The sequence below is a fragment of the Anomalospiza imberbis genome, chromosome 3, assembly GCF_031753505.1.
Source record: "Anomalospiza imberbis isolate Cuckoo-Finch-1a 21T00152 chromosome 3, ASM3175350v1, whole genome shotgun sequence".
NCBI lineage: Eukaryota > Metazoa > Chordata > Aves > Passeriformes > Viduidae > Anomalospiza > Anomalospiza imberbis.
The window spans coordinates 82,620,877-82,640,727 of NC_089683.1; the positions used below are offsets into that span (position 1 = coordinate 82,620,877).

General features: G+C 38.1%; 1 protein-coding gene across 1 annotated transcript in view; it reads left to right on the forward strand.

Moving 5' to 3' along the window:
* PLD5 (phospholipase D family member 5) overlaps positions 1 to 19,851 on the forward strand; it is a 164,541-nt gene that overhangs the window by 13,428 nt on the left and 131,262 nt on the right. The gene's annotated exons all lie outside the window — the stretch shown is intronic.

Here is a 19,851-nt window from a genome sequence, read left to right on the forward strand (position 1 = left end):
GATGATATAATAAAGCAGTTAATCAGCCTTCAGCAATCATAGAGTCAATGCTAATTATTACCTGTCTAGGAGCCTACAACAACATGCATTTTGTTCCTCTTGTGTGTGTCTGTGCTAGGGCTGCTCCAGGCATTCTATTTGTCATTAAATAATTGTTGCTCATATCCATTTTTTACAAGACACTGTGTTGCACAACTGTTTCCCTTTTTACTGCTTCAAGATTGGGTTTACCTACCCAAGGCTCTTGGGTTTTAATCATTTTCCTATTTATATCATCTCATCAATTCTTTCATGATGCTTTTTATTTTTTTTTTCTTTATTCTCTTGTCTCCACGCTCTTGCTCTGTCATCTCAAACTCCTCTAACAAATCCACAGCCTTGTTTTGGTATCGCATGCCATGTTCTGCAATGCACCTTGTGTGAAACACCCAGTGAAAATATGGTGAGCAAAATATATGTAGGATTTGCAAGAATGCACTTCTCTTACAAGGTTTATACATAATTTTTGTTCTGGCAGGGCAACACTTTCTGAAGTTCTTTAGTGATTTAAACTCATAAATCCCAAATATGCAAGTCTGAAAACCCTGAAGTTGCAAGGAAGATGGAAGTTTGAGTTGTGAGTGCGAGTTGGCTGACAACCTTGCAAGTGTGATCTATGGATCTGGTAATATAAAAGGCAATGATTACATGAAGAGTGATAAAAAATGTCTTTTCTTTTAAGTAAATGAAGGCTCTGAATTTTTTTTTTCTGTGCAGAGAAATACAAGCCATTGTACTGTTGTGTCTTGAAAGGGATGAAAAAACTGTTTATTTTTCTTATGGAATCTGTTTTTCAAGTGATTGCACATTTATTTCTATTTATCAGGAATAGAAAACTGAGAGTGCATCTTTTCAAGTTAGTTTGTGCAGATAGTAAATAGGATTTTCTCTGATCAAGTGAGAATTTTGTGGCAGATGTAGAAATACCTGTTTATTATAGAAGTACCACTGTATAGTAATACCTTCTGATTTACAGGCCACAGTACCTAAGACATGCATGAAGTACTTGAAATTTTTGTATGTTTTAGCTCTCAGGTTACCACTACATGTTGTATTTTTGTTTGTTTTGTTTTTTTTAATACATTGCTTAAATAAGGGGGTGAGGGGTGTGGTTTTTTTGAAAGGCTGTAAGATCTCTTCCTGTTTGGACTAAATCTGGTTGTTGTATTTGAGCTTATGTTTTCTATGATTTCTTTTTTGCTAAAAGTCCCTCCCTAACAGCTGTTTGCATTTTGAGTTTTTTCAATGTCTGTTTCTCCAGTATTTGCATGATTAAAAATATTCTATAAAAACCTTTGGGAATACTTGTTGCTTTATTTATTTACTTAATGATTCTGTGTGGCATCAGATGTTCTCAGTTTATTTCTTGCCATTATTAATTTTTGATAACATATCTGGCTAATTTATTCAGACTCATAGTGTGGAACTCCTGACTTGAGTAGAACAGCTTGATGAGGAACCAGTTACTGATGGGTGTTTGATTGTTACCACCATGAAGGAAACACCTCCCTGAAACACCATTCTAGATAATAATTGCATGTCTAATTCGAGATATGATGATGGCAGTGTCGTTTGAAAACAGCAAAACTGCTGGTAGTGGCCTCTCTTCTGTGAGTTACTTTGGTTTTACAGTAGCTTGTTCTAGTTCTACTTAATTACCTTTAATGTCTATATATGTGTATACCTTTAACTACATGATATTGTAACAGTTAGCTTTTTTTAGTTGTCTTTATTGCACATTTACTATTCATTGCTTTGCTTTCTTCCTTTAAAAAGGAAAAATAAAAGGCGTCTTGGCAGCAGAGGAAAGGCTCTCTCGTTACATTGTCCTGGCTGCTCTGAAGGGAGAGATGAGTGATTTTTGAAAGCAACTGAGCCATGAGGCCCAGAGAAGCTTTTAAGGTGGAGGTAGGGCAAGCAGAGAGGGAGAGGAACAGTGGAGCTTGAAGAAAGTGAGGGACACCATAGGCTGGAAGATTGCTGAAAGGAGCAGAGAACTCGCTTGTAGGGGTACACAGAAAGATGGAAGCTCTTTTGGGGTTCTGGAGTAGAAAACATGATTGTTCAACTCAGCCTTTGAAAGCTTTTGGCTTGTGTAACCAAATCAGAGGAAAAGACCTGCCGTGCAAGATAAAAGGGCCAAAATCTGCTTTTTTCAGATCTTTCCATGCAGTAGGCTTGAGTTCTGGATTCTGTATTAACTTAGTGCTTTGTACTAAGGTACAGGTTTGGTTTTTTTTCTTCTTGCTGTTTGGTTTTGTTCCTTCTTTTGCTATATTCACAATATCAGACTCGCTGATTTCCCCTGAAGGCTCTGCCTGAAATGAAGCACCATCACGAATCTCCACATACAAACTGACCAAATACTGCAACAAGACAAGAACAGCAAAAGCACCTTTTGTGGTTGACTCCTTGGAATAGTGGGCTCTAAAAACATACATGGATGTTGATGCAGAGATTGATTTTCTTTTTTCACTGTAATTGGTATCATGGACACTAGTATTTTCCTGGGACATGTGGAGTCATTGGCTCATTGAACTAACTTCTGTTGCATACCTTTAAGTGAGGGATGTGGAAGCTACAGAAATCACCAAAAAGGGGGATATTAAGTATTTAGAGTGAATAGGGGTCACTTTTACTTTCTACAAGCTGGGGATATTCTAATTGTGAATTGATTTTATCAAAGTTGTAATGCATCTGACAAGTTCTTTAGAATTTAGTTTAAATTGCAATTTGCTGTGTATGACTGGACACCTTGCTCTCTATTTTTAATATTTTCTGTTTGCAGAGAGGGCACATGAGTAATTTCCAGATGGCCTTATGAATGCTTTAGACATAAGTCTTTGCAAATACACATTTGCACAAACATTTCTGAAGTGAGGTTTTTTTTTTTTCCCACCCCAAAGAACCTCATTCCAATGTTTGTATGTATGGATGTCACCTGAAAACAGAGATGAAACATAATGGTCTCACCTGATTTGTTTAAACATACTTATTCTGAAATACAGGGTTTTTGCTTTCTTGCTGTGGTCTTCATGTCAGGCAGGTTGCCATTTATTTATGTAAAGATTCAAGCAGTTTTCATACCACTTTGCAAAGAAAAACTACATTAAAAGTAGAATTCCTTCCTGAGGACTCTAAAGCTAAGATTACAGAAATGAAATAATAGTTTTTCTTTGTTATTGCCTACCATATAATCTCATATTATCTGTAAGGTTGCTGTTCTACTTAAGCATGTAGGAAGAACAATGCAGTCACTTCAGTCATGATTTTTTTCATGTCAATAACCCATTACATGCTATGACTAGTCTCCATTTGTCATTTGATTGACAACATTGTCTTTCTGAGAGCTGAAATACCTCCCTTTCTATTGTGTCTCATAAGCACTTTCACTTGATAAGGGAAACAGGAGTTGATGTTGATATTTCGGATAATCAGGAAGCTTTTATTTTCTTCTTTCCTCTCCTATATGTTGTGGGACAGGAAGATATAAAGAGTACAGATAAGAACATCAGGCCTGATGGAGAAATGTGTTTTATGATGTGGAGTTGCCTCCAAGTACAGTATCAGTGCCAGGTATGGCAATAGCAAGAGTTTCAATTCTTCCATTACTTTCACTAAGTTTGAATTTTCAATAAAATTGTTGGTTGCAGATAAAAATAATTGGATTGTTGGGAACTTGAAATAATACGAGTTCTTTCATTTTCTCTCAGTCCTGAATTCCTGACTATGTATGCATCCTAATGGACTAATTTCATAGGGAGAGGAAGGTATTATTTAAAGTCCAACCTGCTTGCAAAAAGTTATTCAACACTCTTAGGAAGCTGTGTTTTCCCCTATGTAATAAGGTTTGAGAGAATAAAGGTGTGGATTTTAAACTGGTCTTTTTCATTTTGTCTCGTCATTTGGGATCTTAAACATAGGAGTAGTTTATTTTCTTTCATATTCTAGAGGCAGTGGCAGATATCTTATTCTTGCAGACCTCAAAAGAAGTTATATACCACTTGGAAAACCTGTTCCTGAGCTTTTTTAAAGTCTTTGTTAACTGATTTAATTTGGCATGACTTTTAGAGTTTAGAATATAAAAGTTGTTACACCACTTTTTATACTCATAGGATTATATGGGAGACTTCCAGAAGCCTTGTGTTGTGGCATGACACCTTGCCAATGTCCAGCTATGCAATATGATTGCTTTCCTCTTGTCCATGGAATTCACAGTCATATCACACAGAAGGCATTCAGTTTAGTTGGATACAATTTGCTCTTGGTAAATCCAGGTGGATCATCTTCCATCATCTTCCTCACTTGTTGCCTCTGGCCTCTCAGTCTGGCCAATTCCTGAGCTTGACCTCACTTTGACTGTGGGAAATGTTTGCCATTTCCAACTCTAATAAAGAAGTGGGTGCAATTTCTCCCCTGCACCTGCTCTTAAGTGCACCTGGCTATTATCTTTCTGGGATTACTCCTAAGACAAGCTGTCTGCAGTTAGGCTGACTAACTTTGCTTGAGAGATTTCAGAACATATTTGTGACTAATTCTTTTTGTAGTAGATAAAAGAGTATCTAACAGTAGGAGTACTTCTTTGGGAATCAATGTGTTGACCCAGTTTCCTCATATGACAGAAGTTTCTTCTCTTGCAAAGTTAGCTTTGCTTAGCTTCCCTGAATTTTCCAGGAAAATGGCTAGTCTTTGAAAGAGTGTTGGAAATGAGCAGAGAAAGTATTACTCAATTTTCACTTCATTATGCTGTTAAATTCAGTTTCTAGATTCAGTCTCTTGAAGTTGGCCTAGTGTAAAGAAAAGTTTTGGGCATAGACAGGGAATAAAATCTCAGAACACTATCTCAGGACTACTCCTTTTAAAGATAGAGTGGAAACAGGTTTTGTGTTTTTCTTGTCACCTTGGGCAAGGTACCATACTCTTACTGCAACTTGTTTCTCTCTATGTATAATGGACTAATAGCGTTACTCAGCTTTCTATAAGGGTTCTGGGGATGTATCCAGTGAAGACGATAAAAGATACACGTAGACAAGTTGTAAACCATGTGAATAGTCACCAGCTCACCAGAAGAGATGGTACACTGGAAATTTTAGATGCGGTTCTAAGCATGTCTCCTCTGCAGGTTGATAGTGAAATGAGGTTAGCCACATGCCTTGTGTTGCTGCTGGTGATCTTGCAACCAGGGGCTAAGATGATCAACTTGCTGACTTTTATCGAAAGTTTAATTAGTTTTCTTGCCAAATGGAATTGCTTACTTTCTTTCAGATAGATGAAATGATCTAGCATTCATGTTGCCAAAGAGTGAGCAAATTTGATGAAAAGAAGGGAGCAGGAATGTGAGAATAGGAGAGGAACCGATCATAAACCTCCCTTTTGATAGCTGGTTGAAATGCAAAGTAATTTGGCATCTAGAGATGTGTTTGACTTAATCTTGGCCTCACACAGAGTATGATTTTTGGTCTCTTTTTTTCAGAGTAGGAACCTGGATGGATGGCTATGGCAGGCTGTTGCAATACACAGTGATATTTGAGGACAAATTACTTTGATTACTTGTTTGTTCCATGTCAATATCAACATGAGCCATTAAGCAGTTAGCTTTCGTAAAGTGAAATTTGACTTACCCTAATCCAAAGCATAAATGGTAAAATATTTCCCAAAATGACAGGACTAGGTTATTTTTGTAGATCTGCCTACTGACTTTTGAGGTAGGGCTCTGATGTGCTTGAGACTTTTTGAATTTACAAAATATGTGTCCTCACTGCATTGCGGAACCTGGGGCTAAGAGCAATTTGAAACATATAATTGTGTTCTGACAGGTGGAAACTTAAATGCTATCATAGTACATTTTAGCATGTTGCTAGGGGTCCTTCTTAGGCTTATTTATCTGAGCAAGGGTTTTTGGCTTCATGGTAAAGGACAGTCTAGATCCTAGTTTTGAAAGGCAATATTAATATGAACCATTCTTAATAACAGCTGCTTCAGAGAGCTTTAATGTGACATTATGCAAGTTCAGATTTCTTGTCTTCTAGCATACTGATTTAGCTGTTGTTTCCTTTCAGGAAGGGTGAAACTTTGAGGCATGTGTAATTAGAATTTTTGGATTAAACTTGAATTGCTAGTACAAATTCATAATATTACTTACCAGTCACTTCATTTCCCACATAAAGTGCTTCTTACCTGTCTTCTTTGAGGAGTGCACTTATTAAAACATAGGCATACACGCTCCAATAACTTTTATAGCATTTATTAGTATTTGCATATTCGGTGTGGCCGTAGCTTCACACAGCTAGGAGAGCTTTACCTCAGACACTTGGATACACAGTACAAGATGTCACTGGACACCACTACTAAGTCTGTGTCCATTGTCTTTACATCTGCTTCTCTTCAGACATTTTTACATACTGATAAATTCCCTTAACTGTTTTTTTCATGGCCCTTTGCTTGACTCTCTCCAGTAGCCCCATATTTCTGGTGTACTGGGGAGCCCAGGACTGGACACAGCCCTGCAGCTGTGGCCTCACCAGCACTGAGTAGAGGGGGAAAGATCCCCTCTCTTGACCTGCCGGCAATGCTCCTTCTGATGTGGCCAAGGGTACTGCTGGTCCTGTTTGCCACAAGGGCATCTTGGTGTCTGTCAGCATCCCCACGGCCTCTTCTGCAAAGCGGCTTTCCAGCTGACTGTCCCAGCAGATACTGACACAGGAACTGCTGAGGTTGTCCCTCTCCAGGCACAGGAATTTGCGGTTCCTTTTGAACTTCTTGAGTTTCCTCCAGGCTGTCAGTGTTCCTCTGGATGGCAGCACGACCCTCAGGCATTTCAGCCACTCTTCCTAGTTCTGTATCTCTATCAGTCCCATAATCTGCAGACTTGTTGAGGCATACTCTGCCCTGTTATTCACCACCACTCTCTGGGCCTGACCCTTCAGCCACTTTTCAGTCCTCTTCCTTGTTTCCTCATCCAGCCCATATTTAATCAGATTCCGTACAGGAATCTTCCAGGAGACTGTGAAAGATCAAGCACTAAACCATGTTTATTCTTGAACAGATCTGTAAAATGGAAACAAATTACCAAGTCATTTCATTTTTCTCAAGTCATTGGAACAATTTAAACCAACAGGTGGTCTTTGAGAGATAGTTATTAAAATATTTAGTAACATTTCTCTGTAATTTTATAAAATACATTTTTTTCATTAAATTGTAAGCTACATATGCAAACAGTGTGGCACAGAAACCTATTAACTATCCAGCTGTTGCACTGATAAAAGATCACTTAACAAAAGTACCCGAAATAGGTGTATTTTCTGAGAATATAGAGGTTTCTTTGCTGGGAAATGGAAAAAAAGAAAAATGGCATAATAAAATAATGTATATATTTTCTGTCAACTTTTACAATCATGTATGTTTTATAATTGGATTGCTGGAAGCATGCCCAAGAAATATGTCCCTCTTTCAAGTAAATCATAAAAAACAAGACTGAAAGGAAGACTGAGGGTCACATAGTCCATGCTTATGCCTCTGGAATGCATTAGCTATAACTAAATGTAAGACTGAATGATGGAGAAAATTATATTTTATCATCAGTGTAAAGACTTAATCATCAGGTTAAAGACTTAATATAGTGGTTTCTTATTAAAAAAAAATATTTAGAACTTGGTATTGCATTTTTCGCCAGAGTTATGACTAATGTATCTAATCTTTTTCATTACAGTTCATATAAAAATTGTGATATTTTGTTCTTTGCTTACAAAATTTCCAAATCCCTGTAGGTTATAATACATTTATTATTACTTTTTATGTTTGGTTTTATTGTTTTATCTTTAAATAAGCTGAAGATCTTCAGTTCAAAGAAACTGCTGCCTCTTACACGCAAATGTAGCCTGCAGTATAATTGTATTAGGAATTTGAAATAAAGCAGGTGTGCAAATTGTTTCTCAGGAAATAAAGTAAGCTCATTCTTAATGTGTTTTTCTCTTACCTTGTCTTATATTCCAGTCTGCTTGTGCCTGCTTATTGCTCTACGACATAATCCAAAGCCATTGAATACTCTGCTAATTCCAATGAACTTTAGATCAAGGCCTTAAAATTCTCAATTTTAAACTCTGTGAGAAGAAATGTTGATGGCTTATGTAGTGCTGATTACTGTGAAGCCTTTGTCTTGAGGGCTTTAGACTGTGTTTCATTTCTAAGATTATATTCAGCACAGACACTGATTTGGTCTTTAATTTGTCATAGTTTGAAATGGAGTCCTTCCCTTTGTAAATGTGTTGCATTACAATTAGGGGTTGGGGCTTTGGTAGTGGTGTGCTTTTTGCTTTTGTTTCCTGGTTTGTTTTCCTGCTACTTGAACATGAATGAGTAACCCTGTTCTTAAAGTATACCTTTCCCCCATCTATTAAAACACTTTAATAATAACAGAAAGCCATGTTTTACGTGAGGCTGTAAACCAGAAACCTGACATAGTTACATTACCTTTTTTTTAAGAAAATGAATGTTACCTTTATTTCATTTTAAAAAATGGTGCAAGTGGGGGGCTTATAGTTTTAAGTACTTTTACACTTCTGTGAGTCTGTATGCTAAAGCAAGCAAATAGTAGTTTGTGATTTTAAAAAATAAAATTTAAAAAGATAACAAGATTACCTGTTCTACCTGCCTAACAGCTACCTTGAGCTCTTCAGGTGATTTATAGCCTGTTTACATTCTGCACTCTTTGCCATCTGGAGTCTCAGGTTTTCCAGTTCCTATAGGTTTGGAGTACTGCAGAGTAGGGGGTCATGGTGCAGTAGGTAAGGGATGGTATAAATCAGGCAGTATTCAAAGAACCTTTGTGGTGGCTGCACTCCTATTCTTCAAAGACATAATTATGTTTATTCAATTTTTCAGAAAACTGAATCATTCAGTCATTTTTAGTAAGATGGTAGAGACTAGGTAAAAATGCATGAGTACAGTAATTCAAAGAATGATTGTCTTGGGTTACAGACTGCAACAAATATGCTTTGCTTATAAAATGTACCAGACAACACCTGTTTTATGTTCATTCTTATCAAACTTCTATTACAGAAAGGGTGGTTTTTCACTTTTGTTGTTGGGATTTTTCATTGAAGACTAGTGATTTGTTTTACACCTCTGTGCAGGCACATACACCACTTGAAACAAAAAACAACCATTCTTGTCTCATTTGATAATGCTGTCAGACTACTTCAGGTTACAGGCTTCCTTATTCTTCCCTGATTTTAAGGCTACATTTTCACTTTTTTTCTTTTTTAAAATGCCTGTTAAAGATATTTGTGCAGTAACACAAAGTTTGGCAGAGTTTTTTTACATTGCTACAGATTTGTCCATGTTGTGGTAGATGTCCAGAGGATAATGTTACAAAAGTCAGAAAAGTATGAAAACCATGCCTTTATTTTGGAAAGAAGGAGAATCTGAACAATTTCAGATGATTCACTTTATCTTCACATTAAGAAAAGCCCCTTAGCTCGGGAGACTGTAATAGCCACTTCATACAATATTTAGTATGTATTCGGTGGTTGGAAAATGTGAAGGTTACCATTGAAGCATCTGCCTATTCTGTGAAATTTTTTTCTGTTTTTTATTCAACTGCAGAAGTTGCTTTTGTTCAAAATGAGTGGTAAACCTGCATTTAACTCTACAAATTTGAAGATATGTAGACATCTATCATCAATTTTGCAGTTCTAGTAGCAGTGAAGATAGAGGGACTTGGCTCTGAGATAATGTTTTGAAAACATTCAGAGATTTGCACTGGCTTCAAAGGTCATAGCAACAAAGTTGGACAGGTTCCATGCTCACTGTATGACACAATCTTAATTTATGATTGTATGTATCCTAATCTCACAGAAACTGAATTGTGTGAGAGCATGTAGAGAAAGTTGGAAGTAACCTTTCTATTTTTAACAGCATATTGTATAATATGGATTAGCATTCTGTACTGAGATTAGGGCCTTGTATGCAGTATGATGTGCAAATGCCATGAGGGGACTTGTCATGAAGGCTGAGGAGGTGAAATAAAGGCAGAAAATGGCAGTTTTTCTCAGTTTGTTGGTTTTGGATTTAAATTAGCTCTCTAGCTCCTAGATTAATATCCTAGTGACTATATTTCACTTTTGGGCTTGTCTTTCTTTATTGCAAGTGTCTGTAAGAAGAGGCACACTGCCCTCACTTTTCATCTGGCCCTGACACTTGCACAGACTTATGTCTACAATCACAAATAGGACAGAGGCAATATAAAATTCTAAATAAGGTACACCCATCATTTAGCTGAAAAAAAACCTTCAGGAAAACAAAGAAGAGTTTGCATTTGCATAACATATCTTAAAATTTCAGTTCATGGGATTAAAGCTCTGGTCCTTGGATTGGGAGGATATGGTTTTGGTTTTTGCCACAGAAATATACTCTGTTTTCTTCTTAAATCAGGACTGAGTTAGCTGGAGACTCTCCTGTGTTCAGGGAGCTCAATAAAGTTTTGAAAGCAGCCTACTTAAAAGTGGGCAGAAGAGATTTCCAATGGGAGTATGTCCAAGTATAACTTTCTTTTCTGAGAGACTGGTTTTCATGAAGTAATGAACTACCTTGTTTTGAGAGAAAGATACAGAATGTAAAACTGGTGTCAATGACTCCCTTCAGATTATAAGAGATCAGAATATAATCCAAATGTAATTTGTTTAATTGTAAAGACATAGCAAAGAAAATACTCAAATATTTAGATCTGTGAGAAGAAATTTGTAACTTAGACTAGTCTGATTTGTGGTTTTTAATAGTTCCTGTAAATTATGTGGACATGCTGTGGCTTTCTCTCCAATTAGTGGTCAAATTATTTATAGCAGATTCAAAGGCTGATAACTGTTTAAAGGAAATTTATATATACTGGAAGCTTTATTTTGTTGGCTACATAAAAATTACATATAATTCTTGTAAATAATGAAAATTATTACATTTTCCTCTCTCTCCTGCCCAAAAAAGACTTGCCAAGATAGGGAGTATTATATATATCATATAGAGGGTATTAATTGATTTTAAAATCAAGTCTGAGCATTGGATCTTTGAACTTCTTTATCAAGAAGATCCCTATAGAGACAGGCTTCTCCCTGCTGAAAAGCAATGTGTGCAGCAACCAGGGGCAATGTGGATGTGTTTCCAGTCATGTTTTTACTATTCAGATGTCTGACTTGTGGATTCCTCAACCCCTTGTGTGAGGTATTTGGGTGTGTTCCCATTGAAGCTTATCCAGTAGAGGCTGAAAAGACAATATTAAATAAATGTAATATGGGAAGCACTCCTGGATGCTACTTTAGTATGCTGTTAAATTTAGTAGTCATAGTTTGTGCACATCATCAGGGCAGAATCTTCCAATACTTTGGAAGTAGTCATAACATTGCTCTTGCAATGTGTGGCGTTCTCTCTGTATGTTTCTCAGTCCTTAGTTTTTCAAAGGTTATTTTTGTTTTCCTGGCAGGTCACTTTTGATCTCACCAACCCCATATTTTTCAGTTCTGTAAACAATTGGAACGTAGCAACAAGTGAAACATAGCCAAAACTACTGAGACTGTATATGCACTATGGCAGCAAAGAATTGGACCAGGAAGAATACCTAGGCCTTAATTACCTCTGGATGCCTTAAAATCATTAGATGATTAAGCTATTAATGAACTTAAGCCGTGCCTTTAGTTCAGCTTGACCAGTAATAAGTTCATGAAGTTACTCATCACCCGATATTAAATTTCAGCTACACTGCTAAAAAGTGGGTATTAATTTAAATTACTATAAATGCATATTATTCCTTTATTCCTCTGCCAGTACAGTGTAATGACTGTATGCACCAGGCATAGTATATTCTTGTTTTTGTATATTCTTTGTTTCATGCTGCACTGCAATTTTTTTTTTTTTTACTTTGCTACTTAGCCACTATTCCACTGTCCAGTCACTTCCTGCTAGCCTGAAAAACACGGCCTTACAAGCAGTGATCACTTTTCATCTGTAAGATGTGTCCAGAGGAGTCAAGCAGCCTTGATTTTGACTTTGGGTTTTTGCTCATTTTTCTTTCTCACTTTTCTTTGCTAACTGAAGCTCTTAATGTCATCCTACCAGCTGACTCCAGAAAACCACTAGAAACATTTAATTTGTGAAGTAAGCAATGCTTTGGCAACAAAGAGCAAGTCAGAGAATGTTCATGTATGAAGGTATATCTGATTTAATAATTTATTTCTCCATAGCACCTTTTGAGTTGAACACCAACTCACTGTATGGTGGCTTCAGGCAGGTTGCAACATTCTCTCTTGTGTTAAGACCTGTCTAACATGAAGCTCTCTGTATTATCCAGATTGTTTTCTTTTTCTGGTTGCCTGTCCTGACAGTCAATTTTCTTGCAAAACAGTTTTACTGTATCGAGCTGGGATGTAATTAATTTTTTTCACAGTGCTGTGTGGTACTGTGTTTTGGATACATGGCTAAAACAGTGTGGATAATGCACTAATTGGCTATTGCTGAAGAGTGCTTGCACAGCACAGAGGTCTTTGTTTCTCCATCTCCCCTCAAATTCAGTAGGAAAGTAGGTGGGGAAGAGGTGGGGATGGGATACAGCTATGTCTGCTTACTTGGCAATAGAAACTGGGGGTAGAAGAAGGAGGATATGGGGGTGTGTGAGTATTTTCCATGCTGGTTGTTGCTTGAAGGGTATCCACACTTGTGGGAGGAAGTGAGTGACTTTGAGTCACTTGCTGCTTTGGGGGTGGTGTGCCCCTCTTTCCTTCACCTGTTAAGCTGTCTTTATTTGATCCACAAGATTCCTTGCTTTGTTCTTTGTTCTGTCTCCTGTGTGCCGCTGAGGGTGAGTGAGCAGCAGTATGGGTGTTGATCTTCTGACTAGGGTCATCCCCCAACAATAGTTTATGTAAGCATAAAGCATTTGCAGACCTGTGGTTGTAGCAGTGTTGCTCCCCAGGCACCTGTCTCTCGTGACTGTTAGGTCAGGAGTATCTGTGTATAAGCAGATTGTCACTCTGATTTGTGTGTCTGTACTTCGAAGCTCTTGGCCATTGGACTGGCAGCTCTGTGCATCAGTCTCCAGAGTGAGATAACCTATTCTTTCTCAGCAACTTCTTTTGTTTTAAAAACATAGATTTACAGAGTTTATTGTAAGACTCTTCACTTTTTCATCAGTCAGAGTCTCTTACCTCTCAGTACATGGAATAATCCATCTTGTGATGGATCTATGTGAAATGGGCAGGTTTTAAGCATGGTCAAATGAGTGAAAGATTTGGTCTGCTGATATCAACTGTATTTGGCCTTACCTAGTTTAGGGTAAAGCCATAACTCACTGTTCCTCTATGTTTTAAGCCAGCAGTCCATCCCTTAAATCAATTTTCTGCTTTTTGCAACATGGATAATATTTTGGTTAAAGAATTTTGTTCAGAAGCATGTGCAGAGTTTTAGAATCTTTTCAAAGACCTTGCCACCAAAATCAGCTCTTCTCTATTCTTTCTTGTATTCTTAGTGCAAGTGGGCCAGATTGTCATCCACTGCTATCAGTTTTTAAATGATCTGTCATTTCCAGAGATTGTTTCTTTTTGGCTGTCTGACCACTTGCTGTGTCTTTTCACAAAATGCTATCAGGTAAGGGGGATATTGAGCTTGAGTATGTCTTTCAGCACTGTGCAGGTCCATTTTTTGCTCAGCCTGTGCTGGAGATGCATATTGTGTACACCTACACTTCTCAAGTTTTCACAAATCTGTAGCAGTCATTTGCCTGCTTGATTTCTTGCTGATTTAAACCCACTTCCAAATGAAGAGTCATGAGCATCACCTGCTTCATAGTGTCTGGTACCTGAGCAAGTGGTGGTGCTGTTCAAATATTTTTCATTTTTTTCTTAAGATTGGTCCCTTCCCTGAGAACCACTTGTGCAGACTCACGTGTTGCTTTTCAAAGTAGGTTTTATCTGTCACTGAGCTCTTTACACTGGAATAGTTTGGCACTCTCCTGGCCCTTTTGCTTGGGATTTGCCACGTCTCACAAGTACTGTGTCATGCAGGAATATGAGCCTTAGACATCCAGTGCCTTTCTGAGCATTTTCTTGTCCATATGACTTTGCAGTAGTACTCTGCTGTGCCTTCCATTTCATCTGGAGTTTTCCAGAGCTGTCCATCTCTAGCACTTGTGTCAGGCATGTGCTTTCTCATGACAGTTTTGGAGAGGTGACATAGTCAAGGAAGTCCAACAGATGTAGGTTATCTTTATCTATAGTAGCCCTGAGGTCACAAAAAGCCCTGAAAATCTCTTTGGGGGGGCTGCTACATTTTCTCCACTTCTGTATTTGACTGTTTTCAACTTAGTGGCACCTTTTCTCTTTCTGCCATTTCGTCCCTCTTCTACCAAAGTTTGAGACTGGCATTAGGCAGAGTATTGCAGCAGAATGAAATGTCTTTTATGATCCAGTAAAATCGTATTAAGTGTAATTTCACATGGAAACCAAAGGTAATTACATCAACACAGCTAATGTTGTTACATGGGAGGCCAAATACTAATTGGCTATTTTTAGTGTGTGCAAACGCTGCCTTATGAAGTACTCTGGACAGCCTGTGTTGCGGCCGTTCTTGCCCAGGCTGGTGGAGGTAGCTCAGGAGCGTGCCGCAGGTACCGCCGCGGCCCCGCGCTCGCCTCGCCCGCCGCCGGCAGCGCGCCCGCGGTGCTGCACCGCCCCCCGGTGGCCGCGGGCGGAGGCGATCGCGTCCTCTCCTGTGCTTCCCGCCTGGCATTCGGGCAAGGGCTCCTGCGGCCTTGGAAGGTTGTAAAGGGAAGCGCTGTCCTGGCAACCACATTTCTCAGTGACCGAAACGAATTGTTTGTTGAGTTATGCTGACTGTACTCTCAGTATTTAAAGGCTGTGTCCGGTCTTCACTAATGATGAAAAAAAGCAATTTTTTTTGTTTTCCTTTTGCCTAAAATAACAGGATCATGCTCTTTGTACTTGGCTTTTTTTGTAGAAACATCTCTTGAGCTACTTTGTGATGGGAGGATTGCTGCAAAATTGCAAAATAGTGATCTCTGATTAGTGCTCAAAATACCCTAAACTTCTTTCAATGAGGCTCCTTCAACATCTGCTTTTGGCTTTAGAATATGATTACAGTGTGTGCTAATTTCAGTGATTAGATCAAGAAATGCTGTGCTGCTCTGAATAGTTTGGCTGCAGCCTGTAGAGAAAGGGTGGTATCGCCTCTGTTGACACTGATGACAGGAATAGGAAGCTGCCCACCCTTTCAGAGCAGCTCTGCATCTTGCTCTGTGCCCCGTCTCCCCCAGCCATCTCCCTGGAGTGAAGTGGCTCTTGAAGCCCACCTGGCTGCTCCAGGTGGAGAAGTGGTGGGAGACTGAGTCTCTGTGCAGCATTCTCAGGACCTGTGCAGAGAGAGGGTCTATTGACTCTGTTTTCCTTCATGAGATTTTGAGGGCAGGGATTCATGTGCATAGGAGAGAGAGAGATTAATTCCGCTCTTTTTGAAGCTGATACCTGTCTCTGCTGTTTAGGCAATACACAGGCCCGAATCTATGTGTAACTTTAGCTGGGGTGGTGTGACCCCCTCAGAACAGTGGCAGAATGAGAATGTAGTTATTGTTTCTTGGCTCTTGGAGATTTTCTTGGCCACTGAGTCACTGTAAAAATAGAAAGACTTGTTCCAGGCAGCTGGACTCTGGGAGGCAGCACTCATATGTTTTTTCAGCTGCATCTGATAGATAAGGAGGCTTTCTATTTCTCCGTCTTTTTTTTTTTTTTTTTATTAATGTAATCGAATTTATTTTGCAACTGTTCTCACCTTTAATTCACACCTTCAGCTCCTCAAAAATAAAGGGAAAATATTTCTTTGAAACATGTAAGCAATGTATGTGCTTGATGGCAGTGGCAGCCCATTATCCTCTGTGTATTGATACTGCCCATTTAAGCAGCTGCCACCTGCTCCAGTTACGATCTGTGAGCTGGCACATCAGTTTAGGGCTGGGTAATGTTAAACATCCAGGGCCATGTTTTAATCTTTGGTTACTGCTTAAGCAGAGTTTTAATTGGTAAGGAGCCTCTTCTATTCTGTAGATTTCATAAGATCTGAATGTATTTCTGCTGATTTGAAATTACATTCCTACTGTGTGAGGTCCAAAACTCTACAAGCAGAATTTTGCATAAAAGTTTTCTTTCCTGCAAGGCCAGTAGAATGTTTTTATCTTCTTTCTGCTTCAGAACATTATTTGAAGTATTTGAGGGTGTGCTTTTATAAGTCTTCCTGAAGAACAGGATTTTACCACTGGAAAGTTTCATTGATATTTATATATGAATTGTGAGTGAATGATTTCAGTATGTAGGTTATATCTGAGATTTTGGTAAAGATTCTTGCAAGGTGAAATATTGTTGTGTTTGTGGAAGATGGTGGGGATATCAGTCTTTGATTTTTAGTGTTGTTGGTTGTTTTTTGTGCTAGCTATTTATTTGTAGATCTAGCAAGTCTTGAAGATGGACTAGACTGAGATACTGTGAAGTTCGGTCCTTCTATGCACCCTACCCCACCTCTGCCAGCTCACTTCTTTCATCTTTCTGCTTTCTCTCTCTTTCTTTCCTACAACTTATTTTTTTCCTGCAAATCCTGTTGCTTTTCCGTGTTGCTAATGAAACTGATGAACAATGAAGATCTGATCCTGGCATTTATAGTTATGTCATTTGGTTTTGGAGTTCCTGTTCTAGTTAGATTTTTGAAGGAATGGAGAATTTTTGTGTTTGGTTGACTTTTTTAGCCCTTAGAATTACAGCATTTACCAGTTTGCACTCAGAGTGCACTTTGGATGTATTTCTTCCCAGCAAAAAAAATCAAAGTCTTTTATTGATAAATTTCATGTTTGTCTAGGTGCCTTTGAAGTTCTGTATCTGTTTTTGTTTGCTGACTTTTAGAATTCCTGCAGACATATATAATCTTGTTTGTCTTCATTGTGTGATGCCAAATAATTTTGCATGGTTTTGTCTTGCTACTTATCAAACTGTGGTTTATTTTTATTTATTTACAACAAATTGTTCATAGATACTTTCATTATTTTTTACAACTTTTGGGGAGAGAAGATGCTTCATTACTCTAGGGACAATTTGGACAGATTTACAGAGTGCCCCAAGAGAGCCATAATTGCGCGTCCCTGAGGTTTTGTGGCATCTCAAGCAAATCCAAAACGACTCAACATTTCTGCATTTAAATTTATTAGGATTTTTCATTTAATGACTTCTCTCTGGACAACAATAAAATGCCAAAATAAAAGAAATTGTAACAGAGCAAAAATTCAGTTCTTTGATCAGTTGCGTTATGTTTGGTACTAGTTAGTACAATTGTTCAGTTGTTGCAGATTGAGGGCTCTAGTCTGAATGGTTACATGTTGCAAAGAACACTTGTGAAATAACTTGTATTGCCATATCTAACCTATTTTCATACAAAAGATAGATTACTTTTAATACAACTTAAGGTTTTTCAGCTTCGTTGTGCATTCCTTGATCATTTAGAGCATTCAAGGACATTTTTATGTTGTCTAAATAAGTGTTTAAATTATGTGGCCTGCTAACTACATATCTACAGGGACCTAAAGAATGTTATCAGATGCCTTTGAGAGCTTTATTTATATTTTTGAAATAGCCTCTGAAGCATGGAGCTCATGTTGGCAGTTAATATGCTGGTAGGGGTAAAGTCTGGCAATAGGGTTGTGACCAGTCAGCAAGGATTAAATTACAGGTTTTAACTCAAATTTGGGAAGAAATTGGTTTCGTCATAAAAAGGAGAAATTCTGGACCTGTCTGGAAAATTTAAGCTCCCATTGCTTGTGGATCCTTCAAGAATTGAAGGGAGAAAAAAAAAAATCTTTAAGGTTTATAGAGGTAGAAGTTGGAGTTCACATTTGAACTTTTGTAGTTTTATCAGTACATAACTCCCTTGGTGGTCACTTCTTTTTCTGTATTAGAAGGAGTTCAAAGTAAGGAAAGGTGGCTTTGTTTTGAAGCAGGTGTGCTAATGCCGAAGTAAGTTAGTCAAGAAAAAACTTGGAATTTTTTTTTCTGCCTGTATACGTGCATGATAGCATTTTTTCTGTATAGAAATATCTTTTAGTTGAATTTAGAAGGCGATATCTGTGCTTGAATTTGGGAGGTGCATGTTTTAATTGTGAGCAGACTGTGACAGATTTCATTCTGAAATTTGTATGCATTCAATAATTGAATTACTTTCCAGTAAAAAATGGAAGTATTCTGGCTTCATTGGCTGAAAGGCAGAGTTGAAAATTGTTGCATGTATGCATAGGGCCATACTCCTGTCCCATACACATTTTGTTTAGAAACATGCAGGAGCACAAATTGGCTGCATGTCTCCATATTTGGCATCTGATCACTATCCCAGCAGATATCTTTGTGAGCATAAGGGTTTCATAAATTTCAAGGATTACAGGAAAGATTTGTGTAGACTAGTAAGATGACTGAAAACTTTCTGATGGAAAAGTTTTTACTTCTAAAAAGAGCAAGACCTCTGTAGCCAGATTGATTGCAATTGAATTGTTTCACAGAATTCTCTGCTGGGTCTCAGTGGTATTAAATGTAGAACCCCTCTGATGGGAATCCCATTAGCAGTGTGACTCATACAACTGTGAGCTGTTTATGGACACTGCCCGAGTTCTGGTGTGGCACTGGGCACGGACCAATCTGTTCATCTTCTGCTCCTTTCATGCTCCTGATGTTGCCCAAGACAAGGTATCTGTAGGCAGCTTTCTGGTCAAACAAAGAAACTAGGGCTGTCTACTGATTTTCTTTGTTCTGTAAGCTATCTTTTATACTGCTGTCCATTTTTCTTCCTGAAATTTTGTCTCTCTTGGTTTCATAGAACCTGGTTTGCTTATTTTTTTTACCTTTCTATCTTCTTAGTCAGCCTTTCAGGGCCTCTTTCCACTCCATCTTGCTATTTTTCTTAGGGATTGAACTGTGGTCCTTTTATTTACATCAGACAAGCTCATCTGTAAACACATGTCAAATTCATCTTTGCCATGATGCCTTGCAAATGAATTTTTTAGCTCTGGCTGAAGAAGAAAGGTCTGGAATTAAAAGAGCTTCTTGTGGCTGTTCAGCTAGACATCAACAGTTCAACATGGCTAAAACAGGCCTCCTACAGACTCCCCTCCTGCTGCTTCCTTGTCGTTCTAGAAAACAACCTAATCTTGCCATGGTGTTCAAAATACATGTCATTTATTACTTAATTTTTCTCTAAGTTCAGAAACTACACTGTTAATGTTATTGAGGATTAAATCTTATTTTTAATGTAATTTCTTAAAGTAAATTCATTGCTGTTTCAACAAACATTCGAATGTTCCATCTAGCTCTTCTTCACCTATTAAACAAGCTTGCCAATTAGTCTAGCATCCTTTTCCTTGCATTCTTCAGGTCAGTCCTGCACTTTCATACCCATTCAGATTCAGTGAAAATCATTATTGTTTCATTTTGCAAACAGAATAGAAAAAACCCACAGGCATGTCTTCTGAATTTATTTTCCCTTCTTGCACAGAACATGGTCTTCACTTTTCTAGACCTTTATAAACTCTCAGTTGTTGCAGAAGCATCACTCAATCCTCTTTCAGTATTCATTAAAATTTCAGGCTCAGTCATACGCTCTCTTAGTACAGTAATATGCTGTCTTCTTGAGAACATCTCTAAGGTAGTCTCCTTGGAGCCTTTTGATAATCCTTTCTTTAAAACCCCAGTATTGTGAGGCCCAAAAAGCATGGAAATTATTCTAAGTACTTGTTAA